Source organism: Oratosquilla oratoria, chromosome 22, assembly GCF_046742065.1.
Source record: "Oratosquilla oratoria isolate Oo_2021 chromosome 22, ASM4674206v1, whole genome shotgun sequence".
Lineage (NCBI taxonomy): Eukaryota > Metazoa > Arthropoda > Malacostraca > Stomatopoda > Squillidae > Oratosquilla > Oratosquilla oratoria.
In genome coordinates, this window is record NC_134798.1 from 10,658,141 (window position 1) to 10,668,140 (window position 10,000).

Sequence of the window (10,000 nt, forward strand, 5' to 3'; positions counted from 1 at the left end):
TAATCCATCCCTATATACAAGTAGAAAGTCGTAATAATAGTAGTAGTAATAGTGGTAGTAGTAGTAGTAGTAGTAGTAGTAGTAGTAGTAGTAGTAGTAGTAGTAGTAGTAGTAGTAGTAGTAGTAGTAGTAGTAGTAGTAGTAGTAGTAGGTTATAACATCCTAACCATTGAGGCATCCCAATCCCGGAACGAGTATAAGAAGATCAGGATGTACGAAGAGTGTATACAAAATATGGACCAGGGCTCATTCACTCCTATAACCTTTACGACTTCAGGTGGGATGGGTCCTAGAGCAAAGACATTCTACGCTCAGCTGGCAGAGGTGATGGCTCAAAAGAAACAACAACCAAAAAGCAGCATTGTTTCATGGATAAGATGTAGACTGTCATTCTCACTCCTAAGATCAGCCCTCCTATGCCTAAGGGGTACCAGGTCTCCATCGCCCAAATCAGCACATGTACAAAACCTAGATTTTGAGCAGACGGTGGATAACAGTAGGATAAATGAACTTCTGTATTAGGATAAGATTATAAATAAAAGGGTCGCCGACCGCAGTCATTGGCGAGAGAGAGGCCAATGAACTGTGCCTGTGGGAGACAGATCTTAATTGCTTCCACCACACAGTTCCACGAGGATGGAGGTCGTTAAAAAAGTAGTTGTAGTACGAGTAGTAGTAGCACTAGTAGTAGTAGTAGTAGTAGTAGTAGTAGTAGTAGTAGTAGTAGTAGTAGTAGTAGTAGTAGTAGTAGTAGTAGTAGTAGTAGTAGTAGTAGTAGTAGTAGTAGTGGTAGTAGTAGTAGTAGTAGTAGTAGTAGTAGTAGTAGTAGTAGTAGTAGTAGTAGTAGTAGTAGTAGTGGTAGTAGTAGTAGTAGTAGTAGTGGTAGTAGTAGTAGTAGTAGTAGTAGTCGTAGTAGTAGTAGTAGTTGTAGTAGAACGAGTAGTAGTAGTAGTAGTGGTAGTAGTAGTTGCCTTGCTATCCTTTCTAAAACCTAACTTTAGCAAAGCTTTTAGAGAGAGAAAGCGACGTGCTCTGACTCTTACATAAGAATTCTCCAGGCGAAGGAAGAGGAGGAGTGGGGAGAACGGGGGAAGTGATGAAGAGCAGAGGGAAGTGTGGAGAAGGTACTAAGACGGGATTGTGAAGATGATAAGTAAGGAGGCGAAGTAAGACGAATATGATAAAGACGGATAGAAGGATGCGAAGCTGGAGAAGGAAAAAAAGATAGGATGGGGAGAAAGGAAAGTGAGAAGGAAGGAAAAGGGGAGGGAGGAGAAATAGAGGGGGAGGTCGGGATGAAGGGAAAAGTTAAGGAGGGAAGAGGGAAGAAGCCAAGAATGGAATAGGAAAGAGGGAAGGAAGGATGAGGGGAAAGGGAAGAGGAGGAGGAGGATAGTAGAGGTGAACATGAATTGGGTGGCAGGGAAACGCCAGGAGGTCGCCATTTGTGAAATGGAAGAAAGAAGAACCTCAGAAGAAAGAAGAGGAAGAGGTAAAGACCGAAGGTGAGAGAGGATGGGGCAGGCAAGATAGCAGTAAGGACATGAAGGATACAGGGAGTAGGAGGAGAACAAGGAAGAAGAGGAATAGAAGGAGGACTAGGAGGAGGAGGAGGAAGAGGAGCAACAGGAACAAGAAAAGTAGATGCAACAGAAAGAAAAAAGAAAAAGAAGAACATATAAGTTGAATAAGAAGTAGAAGTTGTAGAAGAAGGAGAAGAAAAATACAAAAAAAAAGGAAGAGGAAGAAAAAGAATACGAGAGGAAGAAGAATACAGAAATAAGAAGAAGAAGAAGAAGAATACAATAAAAAAAAAAGAAGAAGAAGTGAAAGAAGAAGAAAAAGAAGAAGAACAAGGAAAAGCAGAAGAAAAAGAGTAGGAGGAGGAGGAAGAAGAAAGAAGAAGAAGAAGAAGAAGAAGAAGAAGAAGAAAGTCGAAGAAGAAGATGGTTGAAGAGTAGGAAGAGGAAAAAGAAGAAAATGAAGAAGAAGAAGAAGAAGAAGAAGAAGAAGAAGAAGAAGAAGAAGAAGAAGAAGAAAGTCGAAGAAGAAGATGGTTGAAGAGGAGGAAGGGGAAGAAGAAGAAGAAGAAGAAGAAGAAGAAGAAGAAGAAGAAGAAGAAGAAGAAGAAGAAGAAGAAGAAGAAGAAGAAGAAGAAGAAGAAGAAGGAAGAAGAAGAAGAAGAAGAAGAAGAGGAAGAAGAAGACGAAGAAGAAAAAGAAGAAGAAGAAGAAGAAGAAGAAGAAGAAGAAGAAGAAGAAGGAAGAAGAAGAAGAAGAAGAAAAAAAAAAGAAAAAGAAGAAGAAAAAGGAGAAACAGAAGAAAAAGAAGAAGAAACAGAAGAAAAAGAAGAAGAAAAAGATAAAATGGCAGAGGAAGAAGAAGAAAAAGAAGAAGAAAAAGATGAAGAAGGAGAAGGAGAAAGAGAAAAAGAAAAAAGTAAAAGAAAAAGAGGTGAAAAAAAGAAGGAAAAGACGGTCAACTTGAATATTCGAATGAAGGAATGTGTGATATTTAAACAACTATTTTAGCTCAGTATTCGTAAACGAAACACCTCACAGTGAAATCCTTACTGAACCGTGTGGTAATTCTAGGGCCTAATGGCTGGTATTCAAGAATCTTAAAGGAAATTAAAAACGAGAATGTTGTTCCGTTAGAAATTATTTTCAAAACATAAATCATATCCGGAGATGTCCCAAGAGAATGAAAATTAGGGAAAATATCATCAGAGATGCTATCGATCATCATTTAGAAAGTAACTGTTTAATAAATGATAGCCAGAATGGATTCACGAGGAAACGTTCTTGCGTGACAAACCTACTCGGATTCTACAACACAGTCATCTCAATTTATGACAAACGAAACTATATAAATTTGAAATATCTGGACTTTGCGAAGGCTTTTGATACTCCCCCACGAAAGACTACTTACTAAATTAGCTTCACACGGAATAAGTGGTAGCCTATTAAGTTTGGATAGTAATTTGTTAAACTATCGAAAACAAAGAGTTCTTCTAAATGGCAAAACTAAAAATATTACAAGTGGAGTTCCTCAGGGTACCGTTCTTGGGCCGCTTCTATTCATAGTATATATAAATGATATAGACCAAGGACTGAAACCTATTGTTTCTAAACTTGCTAGTGATATAAAAATGTGCGGAATGTCAAATGATCATTTAAATCAATTAGATATTCAAGAAGACTTAGTTAAACTACAGCAATAGTATGAAAAATAACTAATGAAATTTAACATAAGTCACTGTAAGGTTATGCACATTGGTAAAAATAACAATAAGTATGACTACAAGTTATTTGGATATTCGTTAACAAAAGTGGATAGTGAAAAGGATCTCGGCGTAATTATCAGTGATCTCAAATCATCTAAGCAGTGTATTTCCGCCTCAGAGAAAGCAAATAAGATCCTAGGACAGGTTGCGCGATCTTTTGATTTTAAAAGTCCATCTCTCATTAACAAGCTATATAAATCGTTAGTTCGTCTACATTTGGAATATGCTGTTTCCGTATGGTCACCGAATCTCATTAAAGTACAACGGCGAGCCACAAAACTGATTCTAAATATCAAAATTTAAATAATACGAAAATCGACTAAAACATATGAATCTGTTTTCCCTAAAAAAGCGTAGACTCAGAGGTCATTTCATATTCTAAATGGAAATGGCAACATTGAAAGTGACGAAATTTTCACACTAAACGCGAATCAGTCAAGAAATTGTCTCAAACTGTCAGGAGTAGATTTAATCTAGAAGTGGGTAGAAACAACTTTGCCAAGCGTATAGTAAATGAATGAAATAAACTTCCTGTGGCGGCAGTGCAATGTAGTACAGTTCGAAGTTGGAAGATTCATTTAGGTAAGCACCGAAGCAATATGCTGTAATACCTGCCATTTATTTTACTTTATTTCATCTACTTATTTATCATTATATATCTATCTATTATTAGTAATCTGTCTATTTTTAATTATCTATTTATTCATTTGTTTATTATAAATTATCTTTATTTTTTGTTTGTTTATTATTTGTCATTATCTATTAATTTATTTTATTCATCTATCTACTGATTTTATTTCTTTCCCGCATCCGACTTAGTTATAGATCAGAAGGTTTCCTGTCGGCATGCTGTTCCTTTGTAAAAAATTAATTAATTAATTAATCAATTAATTAGAAATAAAAAACAAAAAGAAAAAGAAGAAAATGAAAAAGAAAAAAGAAGAAGAAGAAGAAGAAGAAGAAGAAGAAGAAGAAGAAGAAGAAGAAGAAGAAGAAGAAGAAGAAGAAGAAGAAGAAGAAGAAGAAGAAGAAGAAGAAGGGGAAGAGAGAGAGGAAGAGGAAGAAGAGGAGGAGGAAGAAGAAGGGGAAGGGGAAGAGAGAAAGAGGAAGAGGAAGAAGAGGAGGAGGAAGAAGAGGAAGAAGAAGAAGAAGAAGAAGAAGAAGAAGAAGAAGAAGAAGAAGAAGAAGAAGAAAGAAGAGGAAGAGGAGGAAGAAGAAGGAAAAGAAGAAGCCGAGGAAGAAGAGGACGAAGTGAAAGAAGAAGAAGCATTCGAAGAAGAAAAAGAAGTCGATGAAAAAGAAGGAGGAGGAAATAGCGACAACTGCAAATGCCTTCACAGAGGGAGAAGACCCTGCAGCAATCTTGGCTCAAGAAGGAGAACAAGAAAGAAGAACAAGAAGAACAAATCAAAACACGATGACGATGACTTATGCACAGATAGGGGTAGTCAGGTCACATGAGAATCGAGACGAGGAAGAGAAGGACAAAGAGAGACAAAGAAGCAAAGTATGAATAGTCAGACGGACGGACTGTAAACAAGCAAAAGAGACAGAGAGAGAGAGAGAGAGAGAGAGAGAGAGAGAGAGAGAGAGAGAGAGAGAGAGAGAGAGAGAGAGAGAGAGAGAGAGAGAGAGAGAGAGAGAGAGAGAGAGAGAGAGACCACATTATCACTGCTCATTGTAGTTTCCAAGAGCTTGAAAAAAAATAATAAAAACAATAGGAAAATAAGCCACAGGTTTGTGCCGGTGAATGAACATGCCAGGAAAAGATGGTTTTAGTGACTTTGAGGCAGCAGCGGTGGCCGAGTGAAAAATGATGTGGCTTTTGACGGTTGTGGGGTGGCTGTGTGGCTGGAAGATGCCACTTGCACCAGTTATCCAAGTACCTTGGGCAAAGGTGGTGGTTTCGGCTCTAGTTAATCTTCTCTTGGTGCAAACTCCTATTTTTTTTCTTGATTTTTCTTATTATTGTATTTTTTTGTTCTATATTTTTTATCTTTTATTATATTTGCTTTCTTTATTTGCTTCATGTTTTATTTCATTGTCTTTCATCGTTTTGTTATTTTTCTTTCTTTGGTTTTCTTGATTTTTTTTCCATTTTCTTTCTTTCTGGCTTGTCTTACAAAAGATGCCTTCCTTTATTTGCCGGATAAACGCAGTCAAGAATAAAGACGAGAAAAACAAAGAAAGAAAGAAAGGGAAAGAACACTTTCTCGAACTCTCCAAGAATAACAATTTGGTGGTGAAAACAGTGTCCACCCTTTTCCCTCCATACGAACACAATTAAGCACCAAAAACTTTGGATTGACAACCGCGCCTACCCCAGCATTCAGAAAAAAAAATAAATAAATAAATAAATAAAGGAAAAAACACAACTCCATTTTCTGTGATGCCTGAAAGTTTCTTCTTTCATTCCGACTAATTCTTATGAAACTTCTTGAGTAAATCAGTTGTCTATATTTCTTTACAAATCGTTCGGTAGATTGAGTGTATGCGTGTAGTTCGACTGAACTATTCTGAAAATACGAACAGTTGATAATGGGAGTTTTGCGATGAACTTGAAATTATGTTAGAATAAATAGGTGTAATCAAAGATCTAGATTGAATGGTCTCTAAGATAATCCTAAATTTAGATTGTTTTTAAAATGTTCATTTATTCTATTTCATTTTATTGATAAATTTTATTCACCTTATCATGGCTACTTTTGCCATCTAAAAATAATAAGATCAGATACAGATAAAATGTTGTATCATATTCTCAACAATTTCTGTATAAAACAACAGCCAATTGGCGACGACTTTAAGAAGAGGGTGAAGATTAACGAAGTGGCCTCAGCCAGTCAACAACGACGTAAAGAAGATAGCGAAGCTTAATGGACCAGAATGTGGTGGCAACTATACAGTGTTAAAGTATTGGCATTATAGTGAACCCTAATAAATTCTGGTTCATAGATTCCTATCCAGCTCCGACTCAAACCTCCTCCTCCTCCTCCTCTTCCTCCTCCTTCTTCTCATTCTCATTTCCTCATACCTACAAACTCCTTTCTCTCTCTCCCTCTCCATCACAATTTCTCTATTTTTTCACTCTACATCCTCCTAACGCACACACTTAGTTCTATTTCGCCTTCTTTCTTCTATTCTCCACCTTTCCCACGTTTCTCTTCCCCAATCTCTTATTCCATCTTTCATTTACCCTTTTCTTTCCCACATCCTTCATCCCAAATTTGAACTCCACTGATCATTCAACCGCTGTTGCTCAATATTTTCAAATGCGTTCATGGAAGAATATAATAATAACACTGACATAATATTACACATACACACATACACACACACACACACACACACACACACACACACACACACACACACACACACACACACACACACACACACACACACACTTATATATATATACATATTTGTGTGTGTGTGTGTGTTTGTGTGTGTGTGTGTGTGTGTGTGTGTGTGTGTGTGTGTGTGTGTGTGTGTGTGTGTGTGTGTGTGTGTGTGTGTGTGTGTGTGTGTGCGTGTGTGTGTGTGTGTGTGCGTGTGTGTGTGTGTGTGTATGTGTGTGTGTGTGTGTGTGTGTGTGTGTGTGTGTGTGTGTGTGTGTGTGTGTGTGTGTGTGTGTGTGTGTGTGTGTGTGTATTTACCTAGTTGTGTCTAGTTGTATTATACGGGAAGGGAGCTATGCTCGTGGACCCGTCTTTGTATCTCTCATCATCAAGTTTTTTCTTAAAATCTTGAATAGTATTTGCACACACTGTTTCTTTGTCTAATTTGTTCCAAGTATCTATCACTCTGTGTGGGAAGCTATTTTTTCAGATCTCTTCTGTAATTATCTTTTTTTATTTTATTTTCGTGTCCTCTTGTTTTTCCATTGTCCCATTTCAATAAATCATTCTTATCTAAGATTTCCATTCCCTTCATAATTCTATAGATAGTTAGTAGGTCTCCTCTTTCCCTTCTTTGTTCCAGAGTTGGTCATTCTAATTCGGACAGTCTTTCTTCATATGTGATTTTGGAAAGAGTTGGTGCCAGTTTTGTTGTTGCTCTTTGTATCCCTTCTAAAAAGATATATTCTTTTTGGTACTGGGTGTCCATAGGGTTGCTGCGTACTCGAGTTTTGGTCTTATTAGTGTAGTTAGATTTTTTTTTTTATTTCCTCGTCCAAATAGGCAAATGCCACTTTTATTGACCTCAATAAAATGTAGGTTTCTCCGACTATTTTATTAATATGCTTATCCGATGTCAAGTTTTTGCTGATCATCACTCCAAGGTCTTTTTCCGAGTTTACTTTTTTGACCTCTTCTTCACCAATTTTATAATCTCTCGATATTCTGTTTTTACTTTTTCTAAATTCCATTATACTACATTTCTTGATGTTGAATTTCACTTCCCATTTTTTAGTTCATTTCCAGATCTTGTCTAAGTCTTGTTGTAATGAGTTGCAATCCTCCTCAGTTTTTACTTTCTTTAGTATTTTTGCGTCGTCTGCAAAGAAATTCATATAACACTCTACTCCTTCATCCATGTCATTTATTTATATGGCAAACATGCTCGGGGCCAGTACTGATCCCTGCGGGACACCACTTTTCATTTCTTCCTAATTTGAGAATTTATCTCTAATTACTACTCTCATTTTCCTCCTAGTCAGGAAGTCTTTCATCCATTCCAATGATTTTCCTCTGGTGACACCTATTGCTTCTATCTTCATTCTAAGAAGGGTGAAATTCGAAACCAAAATGTCGAAGAATATTGAGAATATTTCGATTCTAACGTTCAACTAAGACATTTGAACTAGGGTGGTAAACATTTGTGTTACATTTTGTGATTTGAATGTATTTACAAATCTTTAAAGGAATATCATTATTGAACTCAAAAATCAGTTTGTGGTGTATTGAAAGGGCATATGAGTTTATCAATAAGGGTCTTTGCTACGTGTTGCGCTGTTTTGTCTGGTAGGGGGAAAAGAGTACAGAATCGTGAAGAATGGTTGACACAAAAAGGTATTGGTTTCCGGTATGTGTAAGTGGTAATTTAAGATCAACAGTGACTCTGTCGAATGGTTAGGAAGCGGTACGATAAGTTAAGATGTAAACATGCCCGCTGATATGACCTTTGTATGACGCGCAAGAATAATAATCATCAATGTAGGAGTGTATATCCTTCCTCATGGTTAACCTGAAGTAGTGCAATCTGGCTTGTGTAACGCATTTCTCCTTGCCAGTGTGTGCGGCAATGGAAGAATCGTGTAGGAGTTTCAGAACTTCCGAAATAAAGTCAGTAGAGACTACAAGCTGAAACACTAAGCGGAAGGAACCATCGTGTCTAGGGACAACATAGAGAGGGAAATTTCATTCACTGATTGATAGCTCAATGATGTCTTCAGCAATTATGCCTTTGATAAGGTTATCTATAATCAGGCCTTTACTGTGTGGCATTTTGTATGCGGGATTTTAACGCGGTTTGGAATCAAATCTGCTTGTGCATCAGGGAAGTCTATAGGATTGAAATGTGATGCATCAATGGGTTCCTGTGCCATGGGCACGTCAGAAGTTATGGTACAAACTTTAGAAGTGTGTGTGTGTGTGTGTGTGTGTGTGTGTGTGTGTGTGTGTGTGTGTGTGTGTGTGTGTGTGTGTGTGTGTGTGTGTGTGTGTGTGTGTGTGTGTGTTACCTAGTTGTATTTCCCTAGTTGTATTTTGTGGTAAGGGGAGCTGCACTCGTGGTGTCTCGCCTTTATATCTCGCAGTGTCTAGTTTGCTCTTAAACTCATGAATAGTTTTTGCGCACACTATTTCATTGTCCAGTTTGTTCCAAGTGTTCACCACTCTATGTCGAAAATTGCTTTTCTTCAAATCTCTTCTGTAGCTATGTTTTTTTTTTCCATGTCCTCTTGTGCTTCCCTTGTCCCAGTTTAACAAGTCCTCTCTATCGAGTATTTCTGTGCCCTTCATGATTCTGTAGATGATCAGTAGATCACCTCTCTCTCTTCTTTGCTCCAGAGTCGGTAACTCCAGTTTAGCCAATCTCTCCTCATATGACAAATTTGCAAGTGCAGGTGCCATTTTTGTTGCTGCTCTCTGGATTCTTTCTATTTTCTTTATATTCTTTTTGGTACTAGGTGGCCACAATGTCGCCGCATATTCTAGTCTAGGCCTTATCAGTGTGACTAATATCTTTTTAATAATTTCTTCCTCAAAATATGAAAATGCCACTTTTATTGATCTTAATAAGTTGTAGGATTCTCTGACAATTTGGTTTATCTGTTTGTCATAGAACAAGTCATATGAGATAATTACCCCCAAATCTTTTTCGGATCTCTCCTTCTTTACCTCCTTGGTTCTATTTTATATTGTCCTGATATTCTGTTTTTGGTTTTTCCAAACTCCATTATGCTACACTTCTTAATATTGAAGTCAACTTCCCATTTCTGACTCCAGTTCCATACCTTATTCAGGTCTTCCTGCAGTGATTCGCAATCCTTTTCAGTTTTTACTTTCCTTGACAGTTTGGCGTCGTCTGCAAAGAAGCTCATGTAACATTTTACATCAGCATCCATGTCATTCACATAAATAGCAAACAATATTGGAGCCAATACAGATCCTTGCGGTACTCCACTGATCACCTCTTTCCAATCTGAATATTTTTCTCTGAGCACTACTCTCATCTTTCTACCAATCAGGAAGTCCTCCATACATTTTAGTA